Genomic DNA, 21,910 nt, shown 5'->3' on the forward strand with positions numbered 1-21,910 from the left:
TGCTTTGCATAGTATCTAGATTTTGGAACCATTACTGTCCACTGTGCTTTTTTTTTTGTTGCTCTTAGCAAGTGAGATTTGTGGAAATATTTTTTCAAAATGCCTCTTTCCACCACTCCTTGGAGTCCAAGATCAATTCCAAATGATTTTTTCTCCCAAAGATAAGCTCATCATCACTAGGTCTTTGATCTCTAATCCTCCTAATTGTTTGGGGAGTCAAACTATATTCCAATTAACTAAGTGGAACTTCTTGTCATTAAATTTTTGCCCTTGCCAAAGGAATTTTCCGATCATAATGCTAATTTTATTTTGAATTCCTACTGGAGCTAAAAGGTCAGAGCAAAAATAAATTGGTAGCATCGATAGAAAAAACTTGATTAATATCATTTTTGCTGCCAAGTTCATCCAATATGTGCCCCACCTATCTATTTTTCTCTTGAATTTTTGTATTATTTACTCCCAATATTCTTGGAGAGGCATACCTAAGGATATTGGAATTCCCAAGTAGTTGAAATATTTCCACTCTATCTGAGTTAGAAAGTCTATGGTTGAGGAGATTTCCTGAAGTTCTGGCTTAGAGTAGTTCCAGCCATATAGATGACTCTTCCTTTATTTAGCAAGCCCCCCGAGAATTCCACATAGGAATTAAAAATATTTTTAAATCTTGAAGCTAAGATTTTTGAGGGTCCTCCCAAGAGAATAGTGTCATTTGTGAATTGGGAGTGATTGAAATCTTTGACATTTTTGGTAATGGAAAGGCCTATTAGTGCTCCACTTTCCCTAGATTTTCAAGGTTTCTGCTTAAACTCTTAGCCACAAGAATATACAATAGTGAAGAAAGCGGGAAACCTTGTCGAAGTCCTCTAGAGGATTTTAAAAAGGAGCCTGGCCTACCATTAATCAGAGGGGTGATCCAAGGGGATCCAATACAAGCATTTATCCATTCAATAAAATCTTCGTTGAAACCAATCTTCGCCATAATGAGAAAGGGGAAAGGATGGCATACCTAATTGAAAGCATTTTCCATGTATTTTATTATAAAGCCCATTTCTCCCTTTCCTTCCTTGCTCAAATGTATCACCTCCTATACCAGAATAATATTGCCCAGTATATACCTGTGCTTGAGGAATCCTCCCTAGTTTTAGAGATCAATCTCAACATCATTTTATTTAGACGACCTGCGATTATTTTTGTCAAAAGATTATAGGAATAATTACACAGTGAAATGGGGTGAAACCTGTTGAAGGTTGAAGCATTAGAATCCTTGGGAATTAGGGCTAAAAATGTTGAATTCATTCCTCCACCTACCTTACCCTTTGACTTGGTCTAGTTGAGAATTCTAATAAGATACTTCTTAATCAAAGGCCAAAGATCTCAATAGAAGTTGATTGGGAAACCATGGAGTCCTGGGGCCTTATTAGGGTCCATAAACCAGAATGCATCTATGACTTCCTCTTCCGTTATCTCTTGCATTAGATATCGATTCTATTCTTTAGTGATCTCTAGGAGGAATGAGTACAAAATTTCTTCAGTGTTTCTATTATTTAAAATTCCTTATGAAGAGTATAAAGCATGAAAGTACTTGAAATCTTCCTCTTTTATCTCTGGGAATTTTGAGATTGTTGGCTTGCCATCTGGAGTGATCTCCCTCACCCTATTCCTTAACTCCCTTTCCTTGGTTTTCTTGTGGAAGAATGATGTGTTATGATATCCTCTCTTTAGCCATATTCCTCTGGACATAATCGTCAAAGCTCTTCTTCCTTCCTATTTTCTTGCAAGATTTGGGTGTTTAAGTTATTCTCCCTTTCTAGACGCGAGTCCTCCACGTTGTTGTTTTCGATTATATTTATATGTTTCTCTAACTCTTTAAGCATGTCTGGTCTTCTCTTGCCCAATGAAACATACACTTCTTTTTCCCATGTTCTTAGTGCTTTCTTCACCATATTTATTTTGGATTCCCAGATGAAGGCTGGCGATCCAAGCACACTGGTGCTCCATGCTTGTGAAATTAAATCCTTCGCCCCCTCTTCTAGCAATCATCTAGTATTAAATTTGAAGGGGATGGTCCAAAAATATTCCTTTTCTTCCAAGACCAAAGAGATTGGGTGAGAGTATGACTCACTCGAAGCCAAAATGGAAGAAAAGGGCGTCTAAACCATTGAGGATACATGAAATATGGATTAAGAATCATATAGTTAGGCTAAAATATGTCCCAAAATGCTTCTTCTGTTTTTCCAAGTAAACTTTCGACTCCTTGGATTGACATTGATCATGTCCCAATCTGCAGTCAGATCCTCCATTTTTTCTTTAAATGGATCTCACACAATATTTCTGCCTTTTCTTTCAGTTGAAAATAATTTAGTATTGAAGTCCCCTTCGATGATAGAGATTTGATTCAATTGTCATTCTTCAATGTGAGAATATTGTCCCAAAAATATAACTTTTCCTCTTATGTATAAGGGGCATAGACATTTATTGCTTTAATCCTTTCCTTTGTGTCCTTCCTTTCCAAAATAATGGCAATCTAGTTCAAATTTCTTGTGCATTCAACAAAGGAGAATTGGATTTTATTCTAGAGAATACCCAATCCTCCAGAGGCTCCCCAAGAACTTTGTTCGACTCCATCGCTATCCTTCCAATTTTTTTTTGTCATGTTTTATAAATTGTCCTCTTCTAACTTAGTCTCCTGCAAAAAAATAATAGAGGGTTTTTCCAGCTTAATTAGATCCTTAACTGAGAGGGCTTTGGAGGGACCACCTAGTCCCCTTATATTCCAAGAGAGAAATTTCATCATTTAGGAGGTGAATGATCTTTGGGACCTCCCTCTTTTAACTGTGCTGCACTTTTACTTCTACAAGACTTTAACAAGTCCAAGATTTGCAATTGGTTACCCAACTTCTTGTTTTTCTCAACTTTATTTTCCTTGATCTCCTTCTTGGAATGCCTTCCATTTTTATTAGAAGTTCTCCCAGTATCCTGGACACTTGCTTCCTCATTTCCTCCTAGCGTCAGTGTCATATTCCTTGTCATTATTTTCCTTAGACCTTCCTAAATAACTATAACACTTTTAGGGGGGGACACAGGCTAATCGAACTGACATACGACATGACCACCCTTGACATGAGGAGGGATTTGCATTGACTATGACTAAATATCTTTGGGAGTGTCCTCCCTTTGAGATTCGTTGATTTCCCCTTCTTCAACTATAACATCCTCAATGTTCTCGCTGCATGCATTAGATGTTGGGCATCTTGAGCCATCTCTTCTAGATTGTTTTCTTTAGGGGACTGCAAAACACCAAATGGATTTGTAGAAGAGGATGGGTTGCTATTATTATTATTTTCATTGTTACTGTTTATTGGGAGTCTCTTATTTACTTCTTTTCTCTAGGTCTGCCATTGCTCTATTTGATTTTTGATAGAAGTCTCACTTTTATTTTTTGAGTGTTCTTGCTGTTTGGGGTGAAATGCTCATATTCATGACAAACCCAACACTTGAATGGGAGCTTCTCATAGTCCAGAATTTGATAGTGCTTCCAAACTCCCATCATGAGGAATATATCTTTAGGAGGTCTCTTTTCGAGATCTACCTCGACACAATTTTTTGCGCATGAAAATTGGCCTCCCTTAGGCTCAATTCTGTCAATATATTTTCCTACCCATTACCAATAACATGGAGACAATCATTGCTCTAGTAGGGCAAAGGGAGTCGAGGGAGCTTAACTCATACTGAAATGGAATTAGGGATGTATTCTTCCAGATTGAAGTTTAAATACCATTTATTAGATACATTCCCCTATTTCCAAAGAAGTAGGGGCCATCTTTGAAGATGGCCTCTTTCTCCTCCTTGAACTAGAAGAGGAAGGAAAAGTAGTCATTCTTGAAAACATAAACACCTAGATTTCCATTCATCTTGCTTTTCCACTTCTTCTCAATCCATGCTTCCATGGATTTTGGCGAAGGCCACATCCTGGTGAATTTTCCAACCAAGGAATGATCAGTGGAAGCCAAAGTAGAGCGACAAAACATTGAGGGCATTGCCACAAATGGGATTTCCTCCACTCTTTTAAAAATATTGGAGGGGTTTTCCTCTGATTTTTGTTTCACTAGGAGGGATGTGATCAACATCTAAAAGGCCATTTCATCATCAAGCAGAGGAGGAGGAGTGCCCTCTGGGTTGACCATGGTGAGAGTGCAGATGTATGGTAGGCGGCTACGGTTTCAAAGAGAGAGCATATCGCTAATCAACATTCACATATATTTGATTTTATATGATTTTATTGATAAGATAATAATTAATTAGTAAAATTTATTTGCAATTGCCAATTTAAATTTTATTGTATCTCACTGTGATTTACATATAAACTTTATAAACTAAACATAACTCTAAAATGACAAAAATAAAAGCTTATTTTTAACTTTTTTTATAAGATAATTTTTTATTACCCTAAAGTTCTGAAGAAAATATTTTTCTATTGTTCTAGATTCATGAAGAAAAATTTAAACAAGGAAAAATTATAAAGAAACAACTGGCAGTTGATGGATGATAAATTGTCACATGGTTTTCAGTTTATTTTTTCAACCTCCCAAATCCTGACAACAGATTTAAACAAAATAAACATATAGACAAAGCAACTTAAAAATCCAAATACTACTAGTTGATAGGAAAAACTGGCATATTATCATTATTTACAAAAACCCTATTTGTTATTTTTATCATTATAATTTTTTTATAGAAAATTTAAATATGTCAAAATTTTTTAATTTAAAAAATAAATATTCAAAATATATATGAATTTTTAATTATCAAAAGTCAAATTTTTTTTATTAGTGTTTTAGAATTTAAATTAGTTAAAAAAATATAATTCTCTTAATTTAAATATGTTGAAAATGAGAATGGGGCTTTGAAAAATTTAGGGTCTCCTATCTCTACAAATTTTAGGATTTCTTTAGATAGTTATATATGCTTGGCTTCAGTAGAGGGGTTTTCCTTGCTCCTTTAGCTAGATTGTTTTAGGAGTTCATAACATTATGGATCTATTGGTATTCCCCTTCCATTTCCCCATCTTCGACATCCTTTTCATAGAGCATCTTGGAGAAGCAAGTTTTCTGGTTTCATAGCAAAGCTTCCATGGGTGCATTGTGGCAAGCTAGAAATCTAGGGTGTTTCCAACCAAAAGTGGGAAAGATCCAAAATATGAGTTTAAATATAGCAAGATTGGAGAATATATCCAATATATGTAGGATCGCGCTTTGATTTGAAAATTCATTAGATTATGACCCTTTGAAATGTCTTTGATTGGTTTGATCTAAAATAAATTAAATCTCCAGGGTCAAATAAAATTGAAGCTAGGGGCAAAATGATTCTTTATAGTCATTTTCTCTAGCTTATAAGACAGATCAAGGGTTTTTGAAAGAGGCCCATATTTTTTCAACAATGTAGGGGCCTTCATGCATTTTTGGAAGGAGCAATATAATTTAGAGAAGGAAGATTTCCTTGTGCCCCAATGTGGGTACGTCTCTTTTCTTTTCCCAAGGAATATTAGAAGGAAAAAAACCATTGAAGGCATTGACAATTGTATCAACAACTTTTCAAAGCAGTGGAGGCTACTATGAGTGGGAGGTATACATCATATGCTCAAATATGCATTTTACATGAATATATCCTAGTCTCTTCTAGCCTCCATATATATTTATTAGCATGATGGTATTTGGAAGTAGTCTCTAGATTATGAACATGTCCCCTTGAGATGTAGGCATTGCCATGAATATGAGCATCTTATTAGGGATTTTCCAATGAATACCAAGGAATCATCTAAAGAATACCATTGTCATAAAGAGAAAGCCAAAGAAGAAGGAATTTGAGTCCTTAGGGTACCTTAATTTTTGAATAAATCTCTAGATCTCTAGATATGGAAATAGGTTCGAGTCTCTCTCCTCTTCGATGGAGTCTCTAAAGAAATAAAATATTCAATGAAGTATGCGATCAACAGAAGGAAAACCCCATAACTCTATTTCAAACCCTATAGAGCCCCTGCAAATTCTCTTGAAGAGTACCAACAAAATCCATCACCATAGGAAATGATTAGACCCCCTTAGGAAGATGTTGAAGTAGAAACCCTACCAGAAGATATGGATCTGGATGAACCAAGACTAATTTACTTTGTAGAAGAATGACATGGAAAATATATGAAGGAAATACTAGATCATCAGGTTGAGATTCTGTACAATTCCTATCTTTGAAAACAAAAAAGAAACAAATTGGCCTTGATTTCTTCACAATGCTTCAAACGAAGGATTTCAAGTGGATTCTCGAAAAGAGAAAGAAGCAAAAAAAACGAGACTACAAGAGCATAAGGAATTGATTCAAGAAGACGGTTAACAATTAGTCAATTTAGGAAAAATCATGCCAATTTTAGAGGCATTCGCCCCCTTGAAATATTGAATGTTCAATAGGGAAAAATTTAAGGATGGAAATTTATTTTAAATTTTAGAAACATTGGCAAACCTTACTAGTCCCTAATATGCAAACTATAAAATGATTGGAAATATTTTTGTGAAAATAATCATACTTCTAATATTTTTAAACAGTCTCTATAAAATTTTGGTGATTTTAAAAGTAAAATAATTTTATACTATAAAATTTGGGAAAATCATTTTTTAGAGAAAATAGAGATTGAAGAATCTTTTTCTTTGAAAAAGCATGGAAAATTAGCCCACTTGCGAATATTGGACCCTAAAAGTTTCCCTCATCTTTAAATATTTATCTATGTAGTCATGCTTATTGTAGTCAGTTTATGATTGTATTAAGAATCTCTTGGATTTTAGTCCTCTTTTGGAAATTCAAGCTATATGTAACTTTTTCTAATTAATGAAAGGATCCATTTATGATCCATAAAATTTCGTGGATATTCCACTGGATAGTTCGTCATAACAGATCTCATAATATTATATTAAAACTTTGAGATTCTACATTATTATAGTTTTATTAAACTTTAATATATAAATATTTAACTGTAATTAGTGCATGCATGCGAATGTAAATTATGCAGAAAAGTAGAGAATGACAAAATAAGCTCACACACACACACAAGACATGAGATATGCTCTTTGGGAAACCCTTTCGGGAAAAGAACCCAGCTGGAAGGTGAGGTTGCTTCTCTCTCTTAAGTCTGTTTGGGAATATGGTTGTAGGTACAAAGAAGTAATTCATGTGGCCTGTGGACTGCTACAGTGCACATATCCTCTTTGTGTTCTGTACCTCCTATCTGTCCTGGCTATCTTCGCTAATCTATGGAACAAAATTCTCTCAAAAGAATGGAATGCCTCTTCCTCCTAGTGACCTGATTATAACACAACCCGATAGCCTACTAGTGGTTAATTTTGACTACATCAACTCTTAAGTAGAGTTACAATATAGACTCTTCTAGAGTATTTTACATCATAATCATGTGGCTAGCCCATTTTACATGAATAATGGGGGTTGACATGGCATCCTCCCAAACTATAGGTGTGAAAATAGGAAGGTCAACTTCTGAGTGGCATAAATTTTGCATACAGACTCCGATTGATGTGCTTCTTGCACCGTTGTAAATATATATATGTGTATAATTACATGAAATGGTTCCATGTTAAAGTGGAAAACTTTTTCCCCCCAAAAATGTCGTTTTATGCCTCAAAATGCTCCTAGAAGGTTTTAGACCCTATTTTGCCAAACGGTCACGCTGATAAAACAGTCCCGTGAGCTCATTCCTCCACTTTTTCCACTCCAAAGGTATTGATATAGATGAAAAACAATATAATGATCCAATCTGGATCACACCTCCCCAAATTTGGAGGCGTTTTTTTCCCTAAAATGTTCTGCTGAATGAGGTGAGGAAATTTTTCGTCCACCTTCTCTATGGTGTACCATTTAGATTTGCTTGGAAGCTGTCCCTTCAATCCAATCTGCCAAAGGTCATGTTTCCTATCTTGTAGTTCTAGACCTCTTCTGCAAAACTTTATCTTGTGTCAACTCTTCCTAAGCATCTAGTGCCAAATCCTCTATAGAAGGTAGGACATGTTCCTCTTCCTGATCTAGCATCGAAGGCTCATATAGTTTCAAATTATATACATTCACAACCAAGTAAATGTGCATCTATGGTGATAAACTAAGTCGATAGGCATTATCACGCACATTTTCCAGTATCTCAAAGGGACCATACCTCAGATCCTTGATTTTCTCACGAGGCCCCTGCAACCTCTCCTTGTTCAACTGTAACCATACTCTGTCTCCCACCTTGAATGACTTCTTTGTTCTATGTTGATTATGCCTAACCTTATACTTGTCCTACAACTTTTGTAGTGTTTCTTGTACCTGTAGATGGATCTACCTAATCTTCTCTATAAATTTTTCAGCCCTTAAATCATATCCGGTAAGGTCTTCCCTCACTCCTCCTTGTTTCTTATATGCAGTATCCAAAGGTGAAGGTGGAAAATATCCAAAACAAGTCTCAAATGGGGAATTTCCTATAGAAGTGTGGATTAATCTATTGTAAGAATTTTGTATGTATACCATATTTTCATCTTAGGTCTTCGGATGCTTATGGTTATATCCCTTGAGAAGCTGCACCAAAGTATTTTTAACTACTTTTGTTTGCCCATCTATCTGTGGATGGAATGTTATAGATTTCTTCAACTTCATGTCCATCTTCTCCCACAATGTAGTCCAAGATGCACTGGGAAATATTGTATCCCTATCTGAAATGATGCTCATTGGTATCCCAAAGTGCACCCAAACCTATCCAAAGAACAAGATTGTTGCTTCTTTCCTACTAATGGTCTTTTTATAAGGCATCATAATGTACATCTTACTGAACTCATTAACTACCAGAAACAGGTAGTCATGTCCCTTCCTGGTTTTTAACAAACCTCCCACAAAGTCCATGGAAATGCTTTCCCAAGGATGAGTAAGTACAATTAAGGGATGATATAGACCCTGTTTCCTATTGCTAGGCTTGCTGGTACAACAAATCATGCATCCTCTTATGAACCTAGTTACCTTTTCTAGCATCTTGGGCCAATACATATACCTCTGCAAGTTAGCCACGATCTTCCCTACACTAGAGTGTCCTGCAACCTTCGAGGTGTGATCCTGTCTGGTCAACTGTAATCACTCACCTTTACAAACACATATCATGTAAAACTTGTAGAGTAACCCATCCTGGAGATGGTAGTCAATTGTGCTATCTCTATTGTGCACATGAATCTGACTTTGCAACTGCTGGTACACCTACTTGAAGTCCTCATCTTCTGAATATGCCTCTTTGTATGAATCATGGGTGAACGGATCCATGTGCATAAGAGTCCCCAAAGATGTGATATTTGATATGGGTGGCCTTGAAAGCATGTTGGCCAACTTATTTATGATTCCCTTCTTATACTTGATCAACAAATGGAATTGTTGTAAAAAACCCATCTAGTTGTAATGCTTGGTCGGTTGTATCTTACTCTGAGCCTGTAAGTACTGTAACAACTAGTGATCTATGTGGATTACTATCTCCTTTCCCATCAGATAGTGCTTTCACTTCTTCACAACTTTCACCATGGCATTGAGATCCTTGTCATAGGTAGGGTAGTTAAGGAATACACCATGAAATACTTCAAAATGGTAGCATACAAGCCTTCCTCCCTGCATCAAGAAATATCCCATAGCATACCCACTCACATTTATCTCTACTTCAAAGGGTCGCTGCAAGTTTGGTAATTCCAAAACTGGTGCTTGGCTAATTTTCTTCTTTAGATCTTAGAAATTCATTTGCTGACCTTTTCCCTATAGGAAATTATTTCCACTTGTTGTTATGGCATGGAGTGGTGTTGCTACTATTGAAAATGAGGCTATGAACTTCCTCAGGTACTATGATGCCCGAATGAAAATATTGACCTCAGAGACATTAGTAGGCACTGACCATTTCATGATGGCCTCCATATTGGAAGGATCTATCTTTAGTTCTCCTCCACCAATAACATACCCAGATACACCAAATATTACTGCGCAAACTCGTACTTCTTGAGATTTGCTAGCAGTTGGTGCTTCTTCAATGTTTCTAGCACCTGCGTCAAATGTGGCATATGCTCCTCCCAGGTAGCACTATATACCATTATATAATCGAAATAGAACATAATAAGTGAATCTATCAAAGGGCATAGTACATCATTCATTAATCTCATAAATGTAGCTGGTGCATTACATACACCAAATGGCATGACTAACCACTCATACAAACCTTAACTAGTTTTGAAGGCGGTTTTCTAGGTATATTCTTCTTTGACTCAAAACTGGTGATATCCAAACTTTAAGTCCAACTTGGTGAAGTACTTTTCTTACTACAACTGATCTAGCAAATCATCTATCTTGGGCAGGGGGTATCTGTTCTTGAGTGTGATTTTGTTCAACGCCTTGTAATCTATACACATCTGCCAAGTCCCATCCTTCTTTGGTGCAATGATGATGGGTGACCCACACGGTGATGTACTCAGTCGAATGAAACCCTATTCCAGCAGCTACTGCAAGTGTTTCTTCACCTCACTTTCTTCTATAACAGTCTTACTGTACAACCTGATATTTGGCAATGGGGGGTCTGGGAATAGCTGCATCTCATGCTCCACTTCTCTCTTAGGTGGTAACCCTTTCGACTCTCGGAACACATCCTTGTATGCCTATTAAAACCACTCCAGTTATTGTTTTTGTTTATTAGTATAACCCTCCAGGGATTCCTTGCCTCTTATTGACTCCTCTTCAGATTGAATTTCTCTTAAAGACAATAAAACATACTCCTTTCTAGAGCTGATCGATTTTTTAGCTTGGTTGGTACTTACCAGTGAGATTTTTGACTTGCCTTTGTGCATGTTGATGATGAACTATTTTCCATCCTTGACGAGCCAATATTGGTTTTCTCTCCACATGAATATTTCATCACACATGTACATGTATGGAATCCCAAACACGACTCCACATACATCAAGGGGAACCTCCTCTAGGTCTACTTCATCAATAAAATTTACACTAATAGAAAATCTAATTTTACATTGTTTGACCTTCAACTCTGCATCATTATTTACCCATCCCAATAGATATGGGCTTGGATGATCAGAAAATTCCAACCCCAACTTCTTGACCAACTTTGATGCAATGAGATTTGCTTGTGATCTTGATTCAAATAGAACATAAATCTTTGTCTTCTTGACCTGTATCCTTACATGGAAGATTTTGGTCATTTCGTTCTTTTCCTATTGTTAAAGGATACTCAGATTCACATCCTTTTCTAATGACGTACAAGAAATATTCTCATCCACATCCGAGTTGCTTTCAACTTGGTTGCTCAAATAAGTGGCCATGATATTCTTCTTCTTGTTATCTTTATTCTTGTTCTTTGGGTTTAGTTCTGGATGCAACTTCCAACATTTTTCCTCTATATGGACATTGGTGTTGTAGTTGCAGTGGTTGCTAGGATATTTGCACTAGTGTGTTGTGGCTTCTATCTTCTTATATTTTCCCCGTTTTTGCTTCTTATTCCCCTCCTTAGAAACTTCTTATTGATCCTTCTGCTTCGATCCACTTGATTGCGCTCTCTTCAGGCCTATGTTCTCCAAGTACTATGCTTGTACACAAGCCTCATCCATTGATTTGGGCTTGAATAACATCACTTTCTCATGCAGATGGCAGTGTAGACCTCCCAAATACTTGAGGAGTACATCTGGGTTCTTTGGAGAGATACCCAACATTATAGTCATATTCCTAAATTCTGTGGTGTACTCCTACATGCTTTGGCTTGAATTTTGTTGGAATGAATGCCACCGGATCCATTGTTATTTGTAGAGTCCAAGAACTGCTTTACCTTGACACCCTTTTTGCCCATATTTCCTCCTTTTTCCTATTCCTATCATCCAAATAAATGCAATAAATATAATTTTTTGTTAAGGTAAGCACTTACATTTCCTCCTTTTCATATTTTGTCCATATACCTTATTGTTTTATTAAAGTTTGCATTTAGCTACGGAATTGACCTGATTCTGTAGCTAATCCACAGATTCGCAGCTACTTCCATTGTTGACAGGGTTCGAGTGTGCCAACTCAGCAAAGGAGTGTATGGGTAAATAGAGAATGATCCCCTCATGGATTTCTCCCTGTTTACTCGAACCAATCCATCAAGATAATCGCACTGCAATGTGGTCAACCATGACAATCAACTGCAAGATAATGTGCCGGAACAGAGTCCGAGTTTCAAGAGATATTATCGATTTGATTTTTCAAAGAGAAAATCAATGAATAAGTGATATGATTTGGTTTGATAAGGATTGTAGCGAAGATACTTAGGCTTTAATTTCTCATGTTGTTAATTAATAAAACGTTATAAGAACAATGGTCGCTCTGTGTTTTGGTGCACGCCACCATATGTAATTTTGAAAGCATCCTCTTGAAACTATTTCCCATTAATAAATCTTGTTTCATACATTTTATGTTGCATTGATTAAAGTTGCTAATTGCCTCATGGAGGGCCCCTGCGTACAGATCAGGTCTTTGACTCATTGTAAGTAGATTTCATTTTGTTTCTTAGAATTAATTTGTGGATGCTCTGTTTTATATTTTTAGGATGCAGTCCAATGGAGTTCACGATTAAATTGACATCTGCATCAGTAATTTCATTTGCTTTATACCTAGCATAACTCAATCATTTCATTTTCTTTCTACCTAGTATAATTCAGTCATTTCGTTTCATAGTTTCACTATTTCATAGATTAGTAATCTCGTTCTTGCTTTACTTTTGCATTGAGTGAAGCTGCAATAGTTAAGAGTGACAGTCTTTTCTTAGCAACTGAATTCAAGCATCTTTCATTTTCCGATTCGATAAAGTAGGATCTCCTTCACATCGTTCCATGATTTCATAGTTAGCCTAGTTTGGTTGCAGCGTAAAAATCCAAACATAATAAAAAAACATTCTAACAGAGTAGAGTTAGGATCACTATTCAACCATCCCACAAAGTTCAATTCAATTAAGATTAATTTTAGAATAACCAGTTAACAAATCTCAAGGATAATACTCTACTATAGACAATAACATCATCTCCATATTGATTTTAGATTTAGACATTAACCATAACATAAACACCTTAAAGACATAAGTAAATTCTAGCACATACAGTGCACTTGTACTTCATCAGTTTACCTGCCCTGGTTGATAATTCATGCTTGCAATTTAAGAACAATAAATTGACTAAAAATTTTGGCACCATTGTTAGGAAAGTACAAATAGAAGTTAAAAAAAATAATCAATTAAAAACATGATATGCGTAGGGAAAGAGACCCTAGAGGTAGATTTGTAGGAAGAGGAAAAAGTTTAATCCCCACAAGTCCACTCACTCCACCACGACTTTGAAGTTCCACGCCACTTACTCAAACCCGAATTCCATTTGTAGGACAACAAAGACTTCCTGAAGTCTCAAGTTCAGAAATCCAATCCAGAACTTCACCTACTTCATCTACTGAAGCTATAATTGATGAAAATCCTACATCCCCAACTGCAGGAGTAGTTTTTCTGTCTTCCATTGGTGAACAAATTTTAGGGGAAAAATTAGTAATTCCCAGTGAAGAAGAGGAACAAGAAACTTATTTTGGCTATCCATTGATAAAGGAACCAAAAGAATTAGAAGAACCTTACATTAGTTCTGAAGAATCTATCATGGATGAAGAAGGGGAAGGTAAGGTACACAATGTCAATGGTGAGAAAAATAGGATTGGAGGAGGAAGAGGTAGAGGAGGAGGTGGAGATAGAAATAGAGGAGGGGGTAGAGGTAGAGTAAATTAAGATCCTTTTGGGTTTCCCATTTTTGATGAAGATACAACCCTCACAATGAAAAATATCTCACCTTATATTCTTCCAAATTTCCATGGAAAAAGAAGTGAAGATCCAGAGACATTTCTCTTCGAATTTGAAGTATTATGCAGATCATATGATTATCTGCATGATTCTCAAAAATTGAAATTGTTCCCTACTACCTTAAAGGATTCAACATTAAAATGGTTCATGAGTCTAGGGATGAATTCTATAAGGACATGGGCGCAAATGAAAGAAGATTTCTTAGAAAAATATCGAGATTGCTTTATGCTTCATAACATTAAAGATGAAGTCTTGAAAATGACACAAAAAGAAGATAAGAATCTTGAAGACTTAGTCGAGAGGTTTGTTTATAATATTAAATGAGAAAAAATGGATAATTTGGATGATGAAACTTTGAAATCCCTCCTACTCAAAGCTATCAAAGATGAATGGATCGATCTCCTTAACTTAATAGGAAAATGAGATATTTCTCAATTACTAATTTGCAGATATCTGTAATTTATGTGTATATATCTCAAGAGGTAAAGCATGAGTTGGAAAAATTCCTAGAGACCCTCTCTTATCAAGAATCAATAAATCTGCAGCTAGGATAGTCAGTAGGGCAGAATTAGGAAGCTTGCTTGATACTTTCAAGACAGATATTTTAGGGAGTCTAAGTGAACAAATAGACACCCTTAAAATACAGAACAAGCAAAAATCTGAAAATGTTGCATTATCCATTTTCTATCCTAGATGTCGAAAGAAGCATGCTCTAAGAGAATGTCCTTTAGACTTAAAAACTATAGAAACCTGTGCCATATGTGCATATAACCATGACACTAAGGAATTTCCTTCTTTACCAAGTCTCAAGGCTATATTTAATGATGAAGGGATACCAGAACAAGTAGACCCTCTTTACTTTATTGCCAAGAAACCATGGCATAACTCTCAAACAAATCAACCACAAGGCTTTAGATCACAACAATTTGCTCAGTCTTCACAAAATAATTGGAATCCATCTTGGAAGCCTTGGGATTAGTCACAATCACAATATTGGAGTCAAGGATGGCAAAATCCTTATGGGGCTTATGCTCAATATCAACAATATTCACCATCCTATCCTATTTTTCCACCACAATTCCTACCCCAATCTAATTAAATTCCTCAAGCCAATCAATTACCTCATGTCCAAGTTCAAAATCAAAATCCACAACTCTCCCTACCATTTGCACAAAAATCAAATCAATTACCTACTCAACCACTTCTGAATCCCAATAATAAAATATCACAACAACAACCTGTTTACAACATGAAAGGGAAAAATCCTCAAACCTATGTAATAACTCTACTAGATCTAAATAATGTTCAATTAAGGTATAGAAGAGTATTGCAAAGAAAAACCCCTGTTGTTATTCAGGAAGCAAGGACAAATCTTCAAAAACATAAAAATCAATCTGAAGAATAAGAAACCTCTCTCCCTCAGAAAGAGAATAATCAAACAGAAAATGTTCCAATAAATACTCCTATTATAGAACAACCTTGGTATCCATTATACCACATTTTCTTGAACGGTTGAAAATTGATGAAGGAGTAGAATAACAAATCACATTGCCTGATTATAATATGATGTATGAATTAAGAAATGTTTGTATAAAAATTCATTTATTGCAATCCATAAAAGAAATACCAATATTTGCAAAAACAATTAAGGTATTAAGTATTCAAAGATCAAGAAGAAAAAGAAAAGGCATAAAAATAATTCGATTAGCCACGAAACTTGCATACATCATGGTGGGGAAAACAACAATACAAAAATATCTAGATCCAGGGAACCCCATTGTGAAAATTCACATCAATGGAATTGAAATACCAAACACACTGATTGATCTAGGGGCAACCATAAACATAATGAGTAAACAAGTTATGGATTCACTTAGACTTCCTAACCTTCAATTCACACCAACACTGTTACAATTAGCAGACAGGTCTATAATTAAACCCGATGGTGTGTTAGAAGATGTTTGTGTATCCTTAGATTCTTGGAAATACCCTGTCGATTTCATGGTCTTAACACCCAAGAATAATCTAGGAGGACATCCATTAATCCTAGGAAGACCCTAGTTAGCTACAACTAATGCTTTCATCGGTTGTAGATCAGGTGACATGTTTATCTTAGATCAAAATTCTACAAAGAAATTTACATTATACCCACCTGCAAAAACAACAACCTATTTTCACTACTGAACAAGTGAGAGAGGAGGACCAAATTTTAAATCTATTGGAAAATCAATAATCTTCCTCACATTATGACTGTAGTCAAAATGAATATCTCTCATTTAGACAAGTATCTTTTCTCTCTATGGAGTGTTGGGAATAATACTGAGAGGGGGGGTGAATCAAAATTTACAAATCAATAACTTTTTCATTTCCATAATCAGATTTATATATGCTACTTCAGTGAAGGGAACTCGCATGTGCACACAAATGTTCTTAAGGCAACCAACGTATATCCAGTGAACTTATGATTCAGTTAATTCATCATATGTTGATCTTTAATTAGTGCATCAGTACTTTATTAAACATTAAATAGTAACCATGTGCAGTAATAACAGAATAAACCATCACACATAAGCAACACACATGAACACCAAGATTTAAGGTGGAAACCCAATGTGGGTGAAAACCACCTACTGTTGTCGTCTCCGTCTTCTTTTAATAATAAGAAAATCTGTTTACAATCTTGTACTGGTGTAGACCCATACCAGTACACATGCACTCACCTGCAGAAGGCTACAACCTTCTCTCGTTATCCAACTTCTTCTGGAAGGGAGATACAACCCCCTAGTTCTTGTACTAGCCGATATATTTAGTAGTACGTATGCTTCGACCTATAGAAGGCTACAATCTTCACTCGTTCTCCAGCTACTACTGGAAGGGAGCTCCAACCCCTTGATCAAATCACTAGCCACTACTGGCAGGAAGCTTCGACTTCCTCACTAAAGGCTCCAACCCTCAGTATCCTCCAGGGACCACGTTTCATAAATTTTCACACTGGATGCTCCTGGTACACAACAATACATATGAAGGCCTTGTTTCATCAAATTTTCATATTGGACCCATTAGTAACATTGAAGCTAAAAATAAATCACCACTGAAATAAAACCATCAAATACATCTGCATCAACCAATCACTGAAACCCAATCAATCTCTGATATAACTAAAACCCAATCATCAATCTCTGATATTACTGAAACAATCAATCACTAAAACCTCTAAGCCTTTGACACAACTGAATCAAGCAATCACTGAACCTTTGAAACAACAGAATCAATCATTCATTCAAACTTAATCAAATTCAACCAATCAACTGGAATAGATAGATCATTGTAACCAATACATAGATCTGAACCCAGAACATTGCATCAACAACCAGAACTAACTGTAACTTCAAAAGGCATGTGTGAGAATGTATATGCTCCTTTAATGAAGCAAACCTGCATGTATATGCTACTTCCTTTTGCCCAACCTACATATACCTCTAAATATACTGAATCATAAAACCTTTGAACCACAAAATGTACTAATTAGTGAAATTCTGAAGATATACTATCATATTACAGAGTTCTAAACATACAACAACAAGGATAATCCTTCTTTCTCAATCAATTAATCAATGAGACACAAACTCGTTATGCATTCAGTTTTACTTTCAGATCTACATTGACTTGATTGACAGACATCAGTAAAATAGCAGCACTGATTTGATTGATCAGTCATCCTTGAATATCAAGATTTTCTTTTGCATATGCTACTTGGAAGATCCAAAACTGTGTGTATACACACCTTCACCAAAGCGAACCATTGTATAGATCTGCAAATACTTACTTATAACTTCGATGCAATTCTTGACTTCAGACATACCTAGATCATCACATATAAAGGATAAAACATGTGTTAGTAATCAGATCTAGCCCATCCATTATCACATCACATAATGATAAGTCATTATGATCCTGATCCATCATTAGATCTCATCCATCATCAAACGCTCAGGTAGATATTTAGTCTAGATCAAGAAAAGCATTAGAAACCCATAACATGCATATTTTATTTTGATCTAACACTTCATAAGATATTCATTACTTGTGCACTTATCCCTTTGATTTTCTCCTCCTTATATAGTTTTAGGCCTTTCTCAATACCTTGGACCAAAAACACTTAGGACCAATACGTTGGACCAAATACCTAGGGTCAATACCTCAGACGAAATACCTTGGACCAAATACCTTAGTTTTCAAACATTTACACACTTTTCCTCCTGTGGGAGTGCGTGTATACGTATACGCCCTTTTTGTTCTGTGGACCAGCATGTATACGCTGTTTTGACTAAGTGGACCTGCGTATACTTCTTAAACTACTTTTCATCAACCTTTTCCTTTACCTTCTTTATTCTGATCAGTAGACCTTAGTTCCATCCTCCTGTTCTTCTGTACCATTGCCATGTTACATCTGAATATACTTGTTGTACTGTGAGTTTCCTTTTACCAAAACTGAATTGACCTGTGAGTGAGTTGCCATCAAGGACAACACTTGTATCATAATGCCAACAATATCCCCCTTTGGACTTGATGTGTTGATTACTACAAGCTGTAGAAACTGTTAGAGATAACAAGCAACAGCAAAATACTCTCCACCTTTGACATCAAGGGAAAAGGGCGGACCAAGATACTCTCCCCCTTTGATATCAAGGGTAAAGGACTGACCAAAATGAATACTTTCATATCTGAACAGTTGAATATGAACATTGATCATGCTCCCCCTAGGCACATGCTGAATTCTCTGATTAAAATCCCCCTTTGTACATGCTGAGATGCACTATACCATCCATGCTCCCCCTGAGCACATGCAAAGTCTGCAAATATATTTTCTCAAAGAATAACATGACTCTATAACTCAACTATGTGAGTATGACCTTCCTATCACCAAAGACTCATACATACATCAATCTCCCAACCAAGTGGGGATATACCAAATTTGACTCATCTACCCAACTAAGTGGGGATATACCAAATGTTTATACATGACTGAAATATATCAATTATTACATCATCCTTCCCATGCATAGTGGGGGTATAAATTACAACATATGACAAAAAGGACTCATTAAAAGACTATGATAGACAAAGACATATTATTGCATCATGGGCCTTTATATGACCTTTTCATCGAGTGATGAAATTTATAACAAAGACCAAAGATCTAAGTAAGACCATGATAGTCATCAACAACTATCATACACCATATATGATCTGCACCATAAGAATCTATCAACAACATCCAGACCCACAACTTGTATATGTCCATCATTAGTTCCGAATATATGATAAAGTAAATATCATAAACCTGTGACAAAGTATGCCTCATATAGATATCAACTCATCCTCTTGATCTCATCAAGATCAACTTGCTTTGTTTCCTTAGTAGAAAGAGCCTTATCATAACCTTCCATGAATCATATGTCATATCTCCAAGCAGTAACACAAAATCATTCACATCATATCATATGTAAGTGAAAACACCATAGTCATCATCTATGATCATAACATCATTATCAAGAACTGCATGATCTTTCCACAAGAACCCTCAATATATCAACCATGTATCATCAGTAGGGAACATCCCACATCTAATAAGCATCAACCATGATAATCAACATATGTGAATATCAAACCTATCATCATGAAGTAAGAATTCATCATCATTATGTGACTACGTAATCCATGTCCCTGAATATCCATGTCTTCAAATAGCTATGTCTTCAAGTGACCTGCAATAACACCATTCTCTTGGCCAACCAACAATATTTATCAATATGCAACTTAAGTAATCATCCATGTATCCATCAAAGATATAGCAATATGTATCTAGCAAACCATGAGTTCATATTCATTTGTCAAGATTTCTTGATACCATCAACAACAACAATTCTTAATCTTGTGAGAGCCAAGAACTATAGGAATCCCGCATCATAAGTGCACCATATGAACTTTATGCATCTTTGAAGGCATGCTGACAGCAACATAAATGAAATGAGTGTCTCATCATCAAATAATGAAGTTGTGCACTCAAGCTTTGTACTTCTCCTTGTCCTTATGAAGATCACCATGTAAGAAACATATATGTACATGCATCATCAAAAAGTCATCCACAATCATCCATAAGTCTGATATGAATAACAACTATCTAACCCTAAGCAATATAAATATCATCTGAGACTTCATCATAGGCAACTCATAACCACAACATAGCATTATGTATCATTTAAACACTTTAGCCACATAAGCATCATCACCATTGATAAGAATCATTAGGTACCAAAGACTTCAAAACATAATGCCAACAATGCAATATTAGAAGCATAACATATTATCCCCCTGAACCTATGCCACCTGTTCATTGTTAGATCTGATCATTACATATATTAGTAAGGAATATGAAGGCATCGTCATCAATCAGATACACATCAAGTCATCAACAACTTATGAGGATCAAAAACACTTCTAAATAATATCCATAGACTGAGGTCATCAATCATCAAGACAGAAAAGATAATTGATAATTCTTTGAACCATATCATATCATTTTTCTGAGTTTGTCCCACTACTTCTTCATCAAACCAACATATACACGACTGTGCAGCTTCAAAATCATGTATATACATGACTTGTCTTCATGCTAACTGCGTATGAGAATTAGAACACTGAAATTTCATACTCTCTATTTCTCTCGAGTCTGTTATGTTTGTATACTGAGCTATGCCGCATATCTCTGGTTGTACTTCCTTCTTATTCCATACCTTGGAGTGTGAATATGTTTGCTCCTTTTGGTATGTTGGCCGAATTTTTCTCCCGCATTCTTTTGCTATATGCCCAAACTTGTTACAAGCATAACATCTTATATGTTTCATATTCCCTCTATAGCAGTTAATGGCTTTGTGACCAAACATATTGCAGGAAAAACAATATCCCTTAAAGTACCTGGAAGCTAATGATATTTATGTGTGATGGTTATTAGCTTGAATCATTCTACTTCTACATCTAGTTGCAACATGTCCAAAATTATGACATATAAAACATTCAACATTGTTCATTAGAGGAAAGAACCGATTATCACTTCCATAGTTAGGAGTAAATGATTTTCTTTGAAGACTTTCTTTCCTTGGTTGTTGATGGGGTTGACCTCTTATCTCCTTGTTGAGCATTTCAGATTTTGCACTAGAGTTCTTTGCTTCAATTTGTGAGCTAGATTCACCTTTAACAGTTTCATGAAAACCAAGACCAGATTTGATGGTAGGAGACCTTTGACTACTAAGAATATCATCCAAAATCTTAGTACTATCTTGAAATCGTAAAATTTTATCCTTTTCTTCTAATTTACCTTTTAGGATATTTACCTCAACCTGATATTTCTCTTCCTTTTCAAGATACTACTTCTTCATGATTTCTTCAGCTTTTCTTCCTTCTTCCACTTGTTTCCTTAATTCGAGAACTTCATTTTCTTGTTCTTCAAATGCTTAGAGTAGTTCTTCATTCTTATTATTTGAATTTTTGAGATCCTCTTTTAGAGAAATGACCATAGCTTCAAGACCTTCATAGTAGTTGGTTCTTTCTATAAGTTCCTTGGTTGTTGTGTCCTTTTCATTCACTTCATTTCTCAATGATGTCACTTCATCTTGTAGCCTTTGAATTTGATCTTCCTTTTCTTTGTACTGCTTCTTTATTTTGTTTCCTTCCTCTAACTAAGCCTTTAACCTTGTAATCTCTTCTTTGTAGGTGCACTCCCTTTTGTCCAATAGATCTTTTTGATCTCTAATTGTGTCTGTGAGCTTTTTAAATTCTGCCTCTATTTGATTTCTTTCTCTTTCACCCATAAAAGTAAATTTAGTTGTTTCACTGTCACTTTCATTATCTTCAAATGAACAGAGAAATGTATCACCAGAGGACAACAAATTCATACCTGATAGTTCTTTTGCTTGTTCATCTTCATTCTGAGGT

This window comes from Pinus tabuliformis, chromosome 7 (genome assembly GCF_031772625.1).
Source record: "Pinus tabuliformis cultivar Carrire ecotype Pingquan chromosome 7, CPIR1, whole genome shotgun sequence".
NCBI lineage: Eukaryota > Viridiplantae > Streptophyta > Pinopsida > Pinales > Pinaceae > Pinus > Pinus tabuliformis.